Consider the following 17,234-nt stretch of genomic DNA (forward strand, 5'->3'; position numbering starts at 1 on the left):
GGAAGTTCAATCCAAAAACCACTGTAACTTAACAATCCATTTGGAAATTAAATAAAAAAGTAAGTTTAATAGAAAAGTAAATTGATTAAAAATTGAAGTAAAATAAAAATAAAAATGAAAGTTGCATAAAATTAAAAATGGATGTTCAATCCGGAAACCACTATACCTTAACGATCTACTTGGAAATTAAATAAAAAAGGAAGTCTAATAGAAAAGTAAATTGAATTAAAATGGAAGTAGAATTAAAATAAAAATGAAAGTTCCATAAAATTAAAAATGGAAGTTCAATCCAGGAATCACTATACCTTAACGATCTACTTGGAAATTAAATAAAAAAGGAAGTCTAATAGAAAAGTAAATTGAATAAAAACGGAAGTCGAATAAAAATAAAAATGAAAGTTGCACAAAATTAAAAATGGAAGTTCAATCCAAAAACCACGATATCTTAATGATCTATTTTGAAATTAAATAAAAAAAGGAAGTTGAGTAGAAAAGAATCTTGAATAAAAAAGGAAATTAAATAAAAATAAAAATGGATGTTGCAGAAAATTAAAAATGGAAGTTCATTCCAGAAAGCAGTATACCTTAATGATCTATTTGGAAATTAAATAAAAAAGGAAGTTTAATAGGAAAGTAAATTGAATAAAAATGGAAGTAGAATAAAAACAAAAATGAAAGTTGCATAAAATTAAAAATGGAAGTTCAATCCAGAAACCACTATACCTTAACGATCTATTTGGAAATTAAATAAAAAAGGAAGTTTAATAGAAAAGTAAATAAAATAAAAATGGAAGTTGAATAAATATAAAAATGAAAGTTGCATAAAACAAAAATTGGAAGTTCAATCCAGAAACCACTATACCTTAACGACCTATTTGGAAATTAAATAAAAAAGGAAGTTTAATAGAAAAGTAAATTGATTAAAAATTGAAGTAAAATTAAAATATAAATGAAAGTTGCATAAAATTAAAAATGGAAGTTCAATCCAGGAACCACTATACCTTAGCGATCTACTTGGAAATTAAATAAAAAAGGAAGTTTAATAGGAAAGTAAATTGACTTAAAATGGAAGTAGAATAAAAATAAAAATGAAAGTTGCTTAAAATTAAAAATGGAAGTTCAATCCAGAAACCACTATACCTTAACGATCTATTTGGAAATTAAATAAAAAAGGAAGTTTAATAGAAAAGTAAATTGAATAAAAATGGAAGTCGAATAAAAATAAAAATGAAAGTTGCCTAAAATTAAAAATGGAAGTTCAATCCAAAATCCACTATACCTGAACGATCTACTTGGAAATTAAATAAAAAAGAAAGTTTAATAGGAAAGTAAAATGAATTAAAATGGAAGTATAATAAATATAAAAATGAAAGTTGCAGAAAATTAAATATGGAAGTTCAATCCAGAAACCACTATACCTTAACGATCTATTTGGAAATTAAATAAAAAAGGAAGTTTAATAGAAAAGTAAATTGAATAAAAATGGAAGTTGAATAAAAATAAAAATGAAAGTTGCATAAAATTAAAAATAAAAGTTCAATAAAAAAACCACTATACCTTAACGATCTATTTGGAAATTAAATAAAAAAGGTAGTTTAATAGAAAAGTAAGTTGAATAAAAATGGAAGTTGAATAAAAATAAAAATGAAAGTTCATAAAATTAAAAATGGAAGTTCAATCCAGAAACCACTGTACCTTAACGATCCATTTGGAAATTAAATAAAAAAGTAAGTTTAATAGAAAAGTAAATTGATTAAAAATTGAAGTAAAATAAAAATAAAAATGAAATTTCATAAAATTAAAAATGGATGTTCAACCCAGAAACCACTATACCTTAACGACCTACTTGGAAATTAAATAAAAATGGAAGTTCAATTGGAAACTAAATTGAATTAAAATGGAAGTTGAATAAAATTAAAAATGGAAGTTCAATCCAAAAACCATTATACCTTAACGATCCACCTGGAAATTAAATAAAAAAGAAAGTTTAATAGGAAAGTAAATTGAATTAAAATGTAAGTAGAATAAATAGAAAAGTGAAAGTTGCAAAAAATTAAATATGGAAGTTAATTTCAGAAACCACTATATCTTAATGATCTATTTGGAAATTAAATAAAAAAATGAAGTTTAATAGAAAAGTAAATTGATTAAAAATGGATGTAGAATAAAAATAAAAATGAAAGTTCATAAAATTAAAAATGGAAGTTCTATCCAGAAACCACTATACCTTAACGATCTACTTGGAAATAAAATAAAGAAGGAAGTTTAATAGGAAAGTAAATTGAATTAAAATGGAAGTGGAATAAAAACAAAAATGAAAGTAGCATAAAATTAAAAATGGAAGTTCAATCCAGAAACCACTATACCATAGCGATCTATTTGGAAATTAAATAAAATGGAAGTTTAATAGGAAAGTAAATTGAATTAAAATGGAATTAGAATAAAAATAAAAGTGAAAGTTGCATAAAATTAAAAATGGAAGTTCAATCCAGAAACCACTATACCTTAATGATCTATTTGGAAATTAAATAAAAAAGGAAGTTTAATAGAAAAGTAAATTAAATAAAAATGGAAGTCGAATAAAAATAAAAATGAAAATTGCATAAAATTAAAAATGGAAGTTCAATCCAGAAACCACTATACCTTAACGATCTACCTGGAAATTAAATAAAAAAGAAAGTTTAATAGGAAAGTAAATTGAATTAAAATGTAAGTAGAATAAATATAAAAGTGAAAGTTGCAGAAAATTAAATATGGAAGTTCATTTCAGAAACCACTATATCTTAATGATCTATTTGGAAATTAAATAAAAAAATGAAGTTTAATAGAAAAGTAAATTGATTAAAAATGGATGTAGAATAAAAATAAAAATGAAAGTTGCATAAAATTAAAAATGGAAGTTCTATCCAGAAACCACTATACCTTAACGATCTACTTGGAAATAAAATAAAGAAGGAAGTTTAATAGGAAAGTAAATTGAATTAAAATGGAAGTGGAATAAAAACAAAAATGAAAGTAGCATAAAATTAAAAATGGAAGTTCAATCCAAAAACCACTATACCTTAGCGATCTATTTGGAAATTAAATAAAATGGAAGTTTAATAGGAAAGTAAATTGAATTAAAATGGAATTAGAATAAAAATAAAAGTGAAAGTTCCATAAAATTAAAAATGGAAGTTCAATCCAGAAACCACTATACCTTAGTGATCTATTTGGAAATTAAATAAAAAAGGAAGTTTAATAGAAAAGTAAATTAAATAAAAATGGAAGTCGAATAAAAATAAAAATGAAAATTGCATAAAATTAAAAATGGAAGTTCAATCCAGAAACCACTATACCTTAACGATCTACCTGGAAATTAAATAAAAAAGAAAGTTTAATAGGAAAGTAAATTGAATTAAAATGTAAGTAGAATAAATATCAAAGTGAAAGTTGCAGAAAATTAAATATGGAAGTTCAATCCAGAAACTACAATACCTTAACGATCGATTTGGAAATTAAATAAAAAATGAAGTTTAACAGAAAAGTAAATTGAATAAAAATGGAAGTTGAATAAAAATAAAAATGAAAGTTGCGTAAAATTAAAAATGGAAGTTCAATCCAAAAACCACATTACGTTAACGATCTATTTGGAAATTAAATAAAAAAGGAAGTTGAGCAGAAAAGAAACGTGAATAAAAAAGGAAGTTAAATAAAAATAAAAATGGAAGTTGCAGAAAATTAAAAATGGAAATTCATTCCAGAAACCACTATATCTTAATGATCTACTTGGAAATTAAATAAAAAAGGAAGTTTAATAGGAAAGTAAATTGAATTAAAATGGAAGTAGAATAAAAATGAAAATGAAAGTTGCATAAAATTAAAAATGGATGTTCAATCCAGAAACCACTATACCTTAACGATCTATTTGGAATTAAATAAACAAGAAAGTTTAATAGAAAAGTAAAGTGTATAAAAATGGAAGTTGAATAAAAATAAAAATGAAAGTTGCAGAAAATTAAATATGGAAGTTCAATCTAGAAACCAGTTTACCTTAGCGATCTATTTGGAAATTAAATAAAAAAGGAAGTTTAATAGCCAAGTAAATTAAATAAAAATGGAAGTTCAATAAAAATAAAAATGAGAGTTGCATAAAATTAAAATTGGAAGTTCAATCCAAAAACCACTATACCTTAACGATCTATTTGGAAATTAAAAAAAAAAGGAAGTTGAGTAGAAAAGAATCTTGAATAAAAAAGGTAATTAAATAAAAATAAAAATGGAAGTTGCAGAAAATTAAAAATGGAAGTTCAATCCAGAAACCACTATACCTTAACGATCTATTTGGAAATTAAATAAAAAAGGAAGATTAATAGGAAAGTAAATTGAATAAAAATGGAAGTAGAATAAAAATAAAAACGAAAGTTGCATAAAATTAAAAATGGAAGTTCAATTCAGAAACCACTATACCTTAACGATCTATTTGGAAATTAAATAAAAAAGGAAGTTTAATAGAAAAGTAAACTGAATAAAAATGGAACTTGAATAAAAATAAAAATGAAATTTGCAGAAAATTAAATATGGAAGTTCAATCCAGAAACCACTATACCTTAACGATCTATTTGGAAATTAAATAAAAAAGGAAGTTTAATAGAAAAGTAAATTGAATAAAAATGGAAGTTGAATAAAAATAAAAATGAATGTTGCATAAAATTAAAAATGGAAGTTCAATACAAAAACCACTAAATCTTAACGATCTATTTGGAAATTAAATAAAAAAGGTAGTTTAATAGAAAAGTGAATTGAGTAAAAATGGAAGTTGAATAAAAATAAAAATGAAAGTCGCATAAAATTAAAAATGGAAGTTCAATCCAAAAACCACTATACCTTAACGATCCATTTGGAAATAAAATAAAAAAGGAAGTTTAATAGAAAAGTAAATGGATTAAAAATTGAAGTAAAATAAAAATAAAAATGAAACTTGCATAAAATTAAAAGTGGATGTTCAATCCAGAAACCACTATACCTTAACGATCTACTTGGAAATTAAACAAAAAATGAAGTTTAATAGGAAAGTATATTGAATTAAAATGGAAGTAGAATAAAAATAAAAATGAAAATTGCATAAAATTAAAAATGGAAGTTCAATCCAGAAACCACTTAACCTGAACGATCTATTTGGAAATTAAATAAAAAAGGAAGTTTAATAGAAAAGTAAATTGAATAAAACTGGAAGTTGAATAAAAATAAAAATGAAAGTTGCATAAAATTAAAAATGGAAGTTCAATCCAGAAACCACTATACCTTAACGATCTATTTGGAAATTAAACAAAAAAGGAAGTTGAGCAGAAAAGAAACGTGAATAAAAAAGGAAGTTAAATAAAAATAAAAATGGAAGTTGCAGAAAATTAAAAATGGAAGTTCATTCCAGAAACCACTATAGCTTACTGATCTATTAGAAATTAAATAAAAAAGGAAGTTTAATAGAAAAGTAAATTGATTTAAAATGGATGTAGAATAAAAATAAAAATGAAAGTTGCATAAAATTAAAAATGGAAGTTCTATCCAGAAACCACTATACCTTAACGATCTACTTGAAAATTATATAAAGAAGGAAGTTTAATAGGAAAGTAAATTGAATTAAAAGGGAAGTAGAATAAAAATGTAAATAACAGTTGCATAAAATTAAAAATGGAAGTTCAATCCAGAAACCACTATACCTTAACGATCTATTTGGAAATTAAATAAAAAAGGAAGTCTAATAGAAAAGTAAATTGAATAAAAATAAAAGTTGAATAAAAATAAAAATGAAAGTTGCAGAAAGTTAAATATGGAAGTTCAATCCAGAAACCACTATAGCTTAATGATCTATTTGGAAATTAAATAAAAAAGGAAGTTTAATAGAAAAGTAAATTGATTAAAAATGGATGTTGAATAAAAATAAAAATGAAAGTTGCATAAAATTAAAAATGGAAGTTCTATCCAGAAACCACTATACCTTAACGATCTACTTGAAAATTAAATAAAAAAGGAAGTTTAATAGGAAAGTAAATTGAATGAAAAGGGAAGTAGAATAAAAATAAAAATGAAAGTTGCATAAAATTAAAAATGGAAGTTCTATCCAGAAACCACTATACCTTAACGATCTACTTGAAAATTATATAAAGAAGGAAGTTTAATAGGAAAGTAAATTGAATTAAAAGGGTAGTAGAATAAAAATGAAAATAACAGTTGCATAAAATTAAAAATGGAAGTTCAATCCAGAAACCACTATACCTTAACGATCTATTTGGAAATTAAATAAAAAAGGAAGTCTAATAGAAATGTAAATTGAATAAAAATAAAAGTTGAATAAAAATAAAAATGAAAGTTGCAGAAAGTTAAATATGGAAGTTCATTCCAGAAACCACTATAGCTTAATGATCTATTTGGAAATTAAATAAAAAAGGAAGTTAAATAGAAAAGTAAATTGATTAAAAATGGATGTTGAATAAAAATAAAAATGAAAGTTGCATAAAATTAAAAATGGAAGTTCTATCCAGAAACCACTATACCTTAACGATCTACTTGAAAATTAAATAAAAAAGGAAGTTTAATAGGAAAGTAAATTGAATTAAAAGGGAAGTAGAATAAAAATAAAATTAAAAGTTGCATAAAATTAAAAATGGAAGTTCAATCCAGAAACGACTATACCTTAACGATCTATTTGGAAATTAAATAAAAAAGGAAGTCTAATAGAAAAGTAAATTGAATAAAAATAAAAGTTGCATAAAAATAAAAATGAAAGTTGCAGAAAATTAAATATGGAAGTTCAATCCAGAAACCACTATACCTTAACGATCTATTTGGAAATTGAATAAAAAATGAAGTTTAATAGAAAAGTAAATTGAATAAAAATGGAAGTTGAATAAAAATAAAAATGAAAGTTGCATAAAATTAAAAATGGAAGTTCGATCCAAAAACCACTATACCTTAACGATTTATTTGGAAATAAAATAAAAAAGTAAGTTTAATAGAAAAGTAATTTGAATAAAAATGGAAGTTGAATAAAAATAAAAATGAAAGTTGCATAAAATTAAAAATGGAAGTTCAATCCAAAAACCACTATACCTTAACGATCTATTTGGAAATTAAATAAAAAAGGAAGTTTAATAGAAAAGTAAATTGAATAATAATGGAAGTTGAATAAAAACAAAAATGAAAGTTGCATAAAATTAAAAATGGAAGTTCTATCCAGAAACCACTATACCTTAACGATCTATTTGGAAATTAAATAAAAAAGGAAGTTTAATGGAAAAGTAAATTGAATAATAATGGAAGTTGAATAAAAATAAAAATGAAAGTTGCATAAAACTAAAATTGGAAGTTCATTCCAGAAACCACTATACCTTAACGACCTATTTAAATAAAAAAGGAAGTTTAATAGAAAAGTAAATTGATTAAAAATTGAAGTAAAATTAAAATATAAATGAAAGTTGCATAAAATTAAAAATGGAAGTTCCATCCAGAAAGCACTATACCTTAACGATCTATTTGGAATTTAAATGAAAAAGGAAGTTTAATAGAAAAGTAAATTGAATAAAAATGGAAGTCGAATAAAAATAAAAATGAAAGTTGCATAAAATTAAAAATGGAAGTTCAATCCAGAAACCACTATATCTTAACGATCTACTTGGAAATTAAATAAAAAAGAAAGTTTAATAGGAAAGTAAATTGAATTAAAATGGAAGTAGAATAAATATAAAAATGAAAGTTGCATAAAATTAAATATGGAAGTTCAATCCAGAAACCACTATACCTTAACGATCTATTTGGAAATTAAATAAAAAAGGAAGTTTAATAGAAAAGTAAATTGAATAATAATGGAAGTTGAATAAAAATAAAAATGAAAGTTGCATAAAATTAAAAATGGAAGTTCAATAAAAAAAACCACTATACCTTAACGATCTATTTGGAAATTAAATAAAAAAGGTAGTTTAATAGAAAAGTAAGTTGATTAAAAATTGAAGTAAAATTAAAATATAAATGAAAGTTGCATAAAATTAAAAATGGAAGTTCAATCCAGAAACCACTATACCTTAACGATCTACTTGGAAATTAAATAAAAAAGGAAGTTTAATAGGAAAGTAAATTGACTTAAAATGGAAGTAGAATAAAAATAAAAATGAAAGTTGCTTAAAATTAAAAATGGAAGTTCAATCCAGAAACCACTATACCTTAACGATCTATTTGGAAATTAAATAAAAAAGGAAGTTTAATAGAAAAGTAAATTGAATAAAAATGGAAGTCGAATAAAAATAAAAATGAAAGTTGCCTAAAATTAAAAATGGAAGTTCAATCCAGAAACCACTATACCTTAACGATCTACTTGGAAATTAAATAAAAAAGGAAGTTTAATAGAAAAGTAAATTTATTAAAAATTGAAGTAAAATTAAAATATAAATGAAAGTTGCATAAAATTAAAAATGGAAGTTCAATCCAGAAACCACTATACCTTAACGATCTACTTGGAAATTAAATAAAAAAGGAAGTTTAATAGGAAAGTAAATTGACTTAAAATGGAAGTAGAATAAAAACAAAAATGGATGTTGCAGAAAACTAAAAATAAAAGTTCAATAAAAAAACCACTATACCTTAACGATCTATTTGGAAATTAAATAAAAAAGGTAGTTTAATAGAAAAGTAAGTTGAATAAAAATGGAAGTTGAATAAAAATAAAAATGAAAGTTGCATAAAATTTAAAATGGAAGTTCAATCCAAAAACCACTGTACCTTAACGATCCATTTGGAAATTAAATAAAAAAGTAAGTTTAATAGAAAAGTAAATTGATTAAAAATTGAAGTAAAATAAAAATAAAAATGAAAGTTTCATAAAATTAAAAATGGATGTTCAACCCAGAAACCACTATACCTTAACGACCTACTTGGAAATTAAATAAAAAAGGAAGTTCAATAGGAAACTAAATTGAATTAAAATGGAAGTTGAATAAAAATAAAAATGAAAGTTGCATAAAATTAAAAATGGAAGTTCAATCCAAAAACCATTGTACCTTAACGATCTACCTGGAAATTAAATAAAAAAGAAAGTTTAATAGGAAAGTAAATTGAATTAAAATGTAAGTAGAATAAATATAAATGTGAAAGTTGCAGAAAATTAAATATGGAAGTTCATTTCAGAAACCACTATATCTTAATGATCTATTTGGAAATTAAATAAAAAAATGAAGTTTAATAGAAAAGTAAATTGATTAAAAATGGATGTAGAATAAAAATAAAAATGAAAGTTGCATAAAATTAAAAATGGAAGTTCTATCCAGAAACCACTATACCTTAACGATCTACTTGGAAATAAAATAAAGAAGGAAGTTTAATAGGAAAGTAAATTGAATTAAAATGGAAGTGGAATAAAAACAAAAATAAAAGTAGCATAAAATTAAAAATGGAAGTTCAATCCAGAAACCACTATACCTTAGCGATCTATTTGGAAATTAAATAAAATGGAAGTTTAATAGGAAAGTAAATTGAATTGAAATGGAATTAGAATAAAAATAAAAGTGAAAGTTGCATAAAATTAAAAATGGAAGTTCAATCCAGAAACCACTATACCTTAATGATCTATTTGGAAATTAAATAAAAAAGGAAGTTTAATAGAAAAGTAAATTAAATAAAAATCGAAGTCGAATAAAAATAAAAATGAAAATTGCATAAAATTAAAAATGGAAGTTCAATTCAGAAACCACTATACCTTAACGATCTACCTGGAAATTAAATAAAAAAGAAAGTTTAATGGGAAAGTAAATTGAATTAAAATGTAAGTAGAATAAATATAAAAGTGAAAGTTGCAGAAAATTAAATATGGAAGTTCAATCCAGAAACTACAATACCTTAACGATCGATTTGGAAATTAAATAAAAAATGAAGTTTAACAGAAAAGTAAATTGAATAAAAATGGAAGTTGAATAAAAATAAAAATGAAAGTTGCGTAAAATTAAAAATGGAAGTTCAATCCAAAAACCACTATACGTTAACGATCTATTTGGAAATTAAATAAAAAAGGAAGTTGAGCAGAAAAGAAACGTGAATAAAAAAGGAAGTTAAATAAAAATAAAAATGGAAGTTGCAGAAAATTAAAAATGGAAGTTCATTCCAGAAACCACTATATCTTAATGATCTACTTGGAAATTAAATAAAAAAGGAAGTTTAATAGGAAAGTAAATTGAATTAAAATGGAAGTAGAATAAAAATGAAAATGAAAGTTGCATAAAATTAAAAATGGATGTTCAATCCAGAAACCACTATACCTTAACGATCTATTTGGAATTAAATAAACAAGAAAGTTTAATAGAAAAGTAAAGTGTATAAAAATGGAAGTTGAATAAAAATAAAAATGAAAGTTGCAGAAAATTAAATATGGAAGTTCAATCCAGAAACCAGTTTACCTTAGCGATCTATTTGGAAATTAAATAAAAAAGGAAGTTTAATAGCCAAGTAAATTAAATAAAAATGGAAGTTCAATAAAAATAAAAATGAGAGTTGCATAAAATTAAAATTGGAAGTTCAATCCAAAAACCACTATACCTTAACGATCTATTTGGAAATTAAAAAAAAAAGGAAGTTGAGTAGAAAAGAATCTTGAATAAAAAAGGTAATTAAATAAAAATAAAAATGGAAGTTGCAGAAAATTAAAAATGGAAGTTCAATCCAGAAACCACTATACCTTAACGATCTATTTGGAAATTAAATAAAAAAGGAAGATTAATAGGAAAGTAAATTGAATAAAAATGGAAGTAGAATAAAAATAAAAATGAAAGTTGCATAAAATTAAAAATGGAAGTTCAATTCAGAAACCACTATACCTTAACGATCTATTTGGAAATTAAATAAAAAAGGAAGTTTAATAGAAAAGTAAACTGAATAAAAATGGAAGTTAAATAAAAATAAAAATGAAAGTTGCAGAAAATTAAATATGGAAGTTCAATCCAGAAACCACTATACCTTAACGATCTATTTGGAAATTAAATAAAAAAGGAAGTTTAATAGAAAAGTAAATTGAACAAAAATGGAAGCTGAATAAAAATAAAAATGAAAGTTGGATAAAATTAAAAATGGAAGTTCAATACAAAAACAACTATACCTTAACGATCTATTTGAAAATTAAATAAAAAAGATAGTTTAATAGAAAATTAAATTGAATAAAATTGGAAGTTGAATAAAAATAAAAATGAAAGTTGTATAAAATTAAAAATGAAAGTTCAATCCAAAAACCACTATACCTTAACGGTCTGTTTGGAAATTAAAAAAAAAAGGAAGTTTAATAGAAAAGTAAACTGAAAAAAAATGGAAGTTGAATAAAAATAAAAATGAAATTTACAGAAAATTAAATATGGAAGTTCAATCCAGAAACCACTATACCTTAACGATCTATTTGGAAATTAAATAAAAAAGGAAGTTTAATAGAAAAGTAAATTGAATAAAAATGGAAGTTGAATAAAAATAAAAATGAATGTTGCATAAAATTAAAAATGGAAGTTCAATACAAAAACCACTATATCTTAACGATCTATTTGGAAATAAAATAAAAAAGGAAGTTTAATAGAAAAGTAAATGGATTAAAAATTGAAGTAAAATAAAAATAAAAATGAAACTTGCATAAAATTAAAAGTGGATGTTCAATCCAGAAACCACTATACCTTAACGATCTACTTGGAAATTAAACAAAAAATGAAGTTTAATAGGAAAGTAAATTGAATTAAAACGGAAGTAGAATAAAAATAAAAATGAAAATTGCATAAAATTAAAAATGGAAGTTCAATCCAGAAACCACTTTACCTTAACGATCTATTTGGAAATTAAATAAAAAAGGAAGTTTAATAGAAAAGTAAATTGAATAAAACTGGAAGTTGAACAAAAATAAAAATGAAAGTTGCATAAAATTAAAAATGGAAGTTCAATCCAGAAACCACTATACCTTAACGATCTATTTGGAAATTAAACAAAAAAGGAAGTTGAGCAGAAAAGAAACGTGAATAAAAAAGGAAGTTAAATAAAAATAAAAATGGAAGTTGCAGAAAATTAAAAATGGAAGTTCATTCCAGAAACCACTATAGCTTACTGATCTATTAGAAATTAAATAAAAAAGGAAGTTTAATAGAAAAGTAAATTGATTTAAAATGGATGTAGAATAAAAATAAAAATGAAAGTTGCATAAAATTAAAAATGGAAGTTCTATCCAGAAACCACTATACCTTAACGATCTACTTGAAAATTATATAAAGAAGGAAGTTTAATAGGAAAGTAAATTGAATTAAAAGGGAAGTAGAATAAAAATGTAAATAACAGTTACATAAAATTAAAAATGGAAGTTCAATCCAGAAACCACTATACCTTAACGATCTATTTGGAAATTAAATAAAAAAGGAAGTCTAATAGAAAAGTAAATTGAATAAAAATAAAAGTTGAATAAAAATAAAAATGAAAGTTGCAGAAAGTTAAATATGGAAGTTCAATCCAGAAACCACTATAGCTTAATGATCTATTTGGAAATTAAATAAAAAAGGAAGTTTAATAGAAAAGTAAATTGATTAAAAATGGATGTTGAATAAAAATAAAAATGAAAGTTGCATAAAATTAAAAATGGAAGTTCTATCCAGAAACCACTATACCTTAACGATCTACTTGAAAATTAAATAAAAAAGGAAGTTTAATAGGAAAGTAAATTGAATGAAAAGGGAAGTAGAATAAAAATAAAAATGAAAGTTGCATAAAATTAAAAATGGAAGTTCTATCCAGAAACCACTATACCTTAACGATCTACTTGAAAATTATATGAAGAAGGAAGTTTAATAGGAAAGTAAATTGAATTAAAAGGGAAGTAGAATAAAAATGAAAATAACAGTTGCATAAAATTAAAAATGGAAGTTCAATCCAGAAACCACTATACCTTAACGATCTATTTGGAAATTAAATAAAAAAGGAAGTCTAATAGAAAAGTAAATTGAATAAAAATAAAAGTTGAATAAAAATAAAAATGAAAGTTGCAGAAAGTTAAATATGGAAGTTCATTCCAGAAACCACTATAGCTTAATGATCTATTTGGAAATTAAATAAAAAAGGAAGTTTAATAGAAAAGTAAATTGATTAAAAATGGATGTTGAATAAAAATAAAAATGAAAGTTGCATAAAATTAAAAATGGAAGTTCTATCCAGAAACCATTATACCTTAACGATCTACTTGAAAATTAAATAAAAAAGGAAGTTTAATAGGAAAGTAAATTGAATTAAAAGGGAAGTAGAATAAAAATGAAAATAAAAGTTGCATAAAATTAAAAATGGAAGTTCAATCCAGAAACGACTATACCTTAACGATCTATTTGGAAATTAAATAAAAAAGGAAGTCTAATAGAAAAGTAAATTGAATAAAAATAAAAGTTGCATAAAAATAAAAATGAAAGTTGCAGAAAATTAAATATGGAAGTTCAATCCAGAAACCACTATACCTTAACGATCTATTTGGAAATTGAATAAAAAAGGAAGTTTAATAGAAAAGTAAATTGAATAAAAATGGAAGTTGAATAAAAATAAAAATGAAAGTTGCATAAAATTAAAAATGGAAGTTCAATCCAAAAACCACTATACCTTAACGATTTATTTGGAAATAAAATAAAAAAGGAAGTTTAATAGAAAAGTAAATTGATTAAAAATGGAAGTTGAATAAAAATAAAAATGAAAGTTGCATAAAATTAAAAATGGAAGTTCAATCCAAAAACCACTATACCTTAACGATCTATTTGGAAATTAAATAAAAAAGGAAGTTTAATAGAAAAGTAAATTGAATAATAATGGAAGTTGAATAAAAACAAAAATGAAAGTTGCATAAAATTAAAAATGGAAGTTCTATCCAGAAACCACTATACCTTAACGATCTATTTGGAAATTAAATAAAAAAGGAAGTTTAATGGAAAAGTAAATTGAATAATAATGGAAGTTGAATAAAAATAAAAATGAAAGTTGCATAAAACTAAAATTGGAAGTTCAATCCAGAAACCACTATACCTTAACGACCTATTTAAATAAAAAAGGAAGTTTAATAGAAAAGTAAATTGATTAAAAATTGAAGTAAAATTAAAATATAAATGAAAGTTGCATAAAATTAAAAATGGAAGTTCCATCCAGAAACCACTATACCTTAACGATCTATTTGGAATTTAAATGAAAAAGGAAGTTTAATAGAAAAGTAAATTGAATAAAAATGGAAGTCGAATAAAAATAAAAATGAAAGTTGCATAAAATTAAAAATGGAAGTTCAGTCCAGAAACCACTATATCTTAACGATCTACTTGGAAATTAAATAAAAAAGAAAGTTTAATAGGAAAGTAAATTGAATTAAAATGGAAGTAGAATAAATATAAAAATGAAAGTTGCAGAAAATTAAATATGGAAGTTCTATCCAGAAACCACTATACCTTAACGATCTATTTGGAAATTAAATAAAAAAGGAAGTTTAATAGAAAAGTAAATTGAATAATAATGGAAGTTGAATAAAAATAAAAATGAAAGTTGCATAAAATTAAAAATGGAAGTTCAATAAAAAAAACCACTATACCTTAACGATCTATTTGGAAATTAAATAAAAAAGGTAGTTTAATAGAAAAGTAAGTTGAATAAAAATGGAAGTTGAATAAAAATAAAAATGAAAGTTGCATAAAATTAAAAATGGAAGTTCAATCCAAAAACCACTGTACCTTAGCGATCCATTTGGAAATTAAATGAAAAAGTAAGTTTAATAGAAAAGTAAATTGATTAAAAATTGAAGTAAAATAAAAATAAAAATGAAAGTTTCATAAAATTAAAAATGGAAGTTCAATCCAGAAACGACTATACCTTAACGATCTACTTGGAAATTAAATAAAAAAGGAAGCTTAATAGGAAAGTAAATTGAATAAAAATGGAAGTTGAATAAAAATAAAAATGAAAGTTGCATAAAATTAAAAATGGAAGTTCAATCCAAAAACCACTATATCTTAACGATCTATTTGGAAATTAAATAAAAAAGGAAGTTGAGCAGAAAAGAAACGTGAATAAAAAAGGAAGTTAAATAAAAATAAAAATGGAAGTTGCAGAAAATTAAAAATGGAAGTTTATTCCAGAAACCACTATATCTTAATGATCTATTTGGAAATTAAATAAAAAAGGAAGTTTAATAGAAAAGTAAATTGATTAAAAATGGATGTAGAATAAAAATAAAAATGAAAGTTGCATAAAATTAAAAATGGAAGTTCTATCCAGAAAACCAATATACCTTAACGATCTACTTGGAAATTAAATAAAGAAGGAAGTTTAATAGGAAAGTAAATTGAACTAAAATGGAATTACAATAAAAATAAAAATGAAAGTTGCATAAAATTAAAAATGGAAGTTCAATCCAGAAACCACTATACCTTAACGATCTATTTGGAAATTAAATAAAAAAGGAAGTTGAGTAGAAAAGAAACTTGAATAAAAAAGGAAGTTAAATAAAAATAGAAATGGAAGTTGCAGAAAATTAAATATGGAAGTTCATTCCAGAAAGCACTATACCTTAACGATCTATTTGGAAACTAAATAAAAGAGGAAGTTTAATAGAAAAGTAAATTGATTAAAAATGGATATTGAATAAAAATAAAAATGAAAGTTGCATAAAATTAAAAATGGAAGTTCTATCCAGAAACCACTATGCCTTAACGATCTACTTGAAAATTAAATAAAAAAGGAAGTTTAATAGGAAAGTAAATTGAATTAAAAGGGAAGTAGAATAAAAATAAAAATAAAAGTTGCATAAAATTAAAAATGGAAGTTCAATCCAGAAACCACTATACCTTAACGATCTATTTGGAAATTAAATAAAAAAGGAAGTCTAATAGAAAAGTAAATTGAATAAAAATAAAAGCTGAGTAAAAATAAAAATGAAAGTTGCAGAAAATTAAATATGGAAGTTCAATCTAGAAACCACTATACCTTAACGATCTATTTGGAAATTAAATAAAAAAGGAAGTTTAATAGAAAAGTAAATTGAATAAAAATGGAAGTTAAATAAAAATAAAAATGATAGTTGCAGAAAATTAAATATGGAAGTTCAATCCAGAAACCACTTTACCTTAGCGATCTATTTGGAAATTAAATAAAAAAGGAAGTTTAATAGCAAAGTAAATTGAATAAAAATGGAAGTTGAATAAAAATAAAAATGAAAGTTGCATAAAATTAAAAATGGAAGTTCAATCCAAAAACCACTATACCTTAACGATCTATTTGGAAATTAAATAAAAAAGGAAGTTGAGTAGAAAAGAATCTTGAATAAAAAAGGAAATTAAATAAAAATAAAAATGGAAGTTGCAAAAAATTAAAAATGGAAGTTCATTCCAGAAACCACTATACCTTAACGATCTATTTGGAAATTAAATAAAAAAGGAAGATTAATAGGAAAGTAAATTGAATAAAAATGGAAGTAGAATAAAAATAAAAATGAATGTTGCATAAAATCAAAAATGGAAGTTCAATCCAGAAACCACTATACCTTAACGATCTATTTGGAAATTAAATAAAAAAGGAAGTTTAATAGAAAAGTAAATTGATTAAAAAGGGATATTGAATAAAAATAAAAATGAAAGTTGCAGAAAATTAAATATGGAAGTTCAATCTAGAAACCACTATACCTTAACGATCTATTTGGAAATTAAATAAAAAAGGAAGTTTAATAGAAAAGTAAATTGAATAAAAATGGAAGTTAAATAAAAATAAAAATGAAAGTTGCAGAAAATTAAATATGGAAGTTCAATCCAAAAACCACTTTACCTTAGCGATCTATTTGGAAATTAAATAAAAAAGGAAGTTTAATAGCAAAGTAAATTGAATAAAAATGGAAGTTGAATAAAAATAAAAATGAAAGTTGCATAAAATTAAAAATGGAAGTAAAATCCAAAAACCACTATAGCTTAATGATCTATTTGGAAATTAAATAAAAAGGAAGTTTAATAGAAAAGTAAATTGATTAAAAATGGATGTTGAATAAAAATAAAAATGAAAGTTGCATAAAATTAAAAAAGGAAGTTCTATCCAGAAACCACTATACCTTAACGATCTACTTGAAAATTAAATAAAAAAGGAAGTTTAATAGGAAAGTAAATTGAATGAAAAGGGAAGTAGAATAAAAATAAAAATGAAAGTTGCATAAAATTAAAAATGGAAGTTCTATCCAGAAACCACTATACCTTAACGATCTA

The sequence above is a fragment of the Camellia sinensis genome, unplaced genomic scaffold (assembly GCF_055761805.1).
Source record: "Camellia sinensis isolate YWXY unplaced genomic scaffold, ASM5576180v1 Unanchor1, whole genome shotgun sequence".
NCBI lineage: Eukaryota > Viridiplantae > Streptophyta > Magnoliopsida > Ericales > Theaceae > Camellia > Camellia sinensis.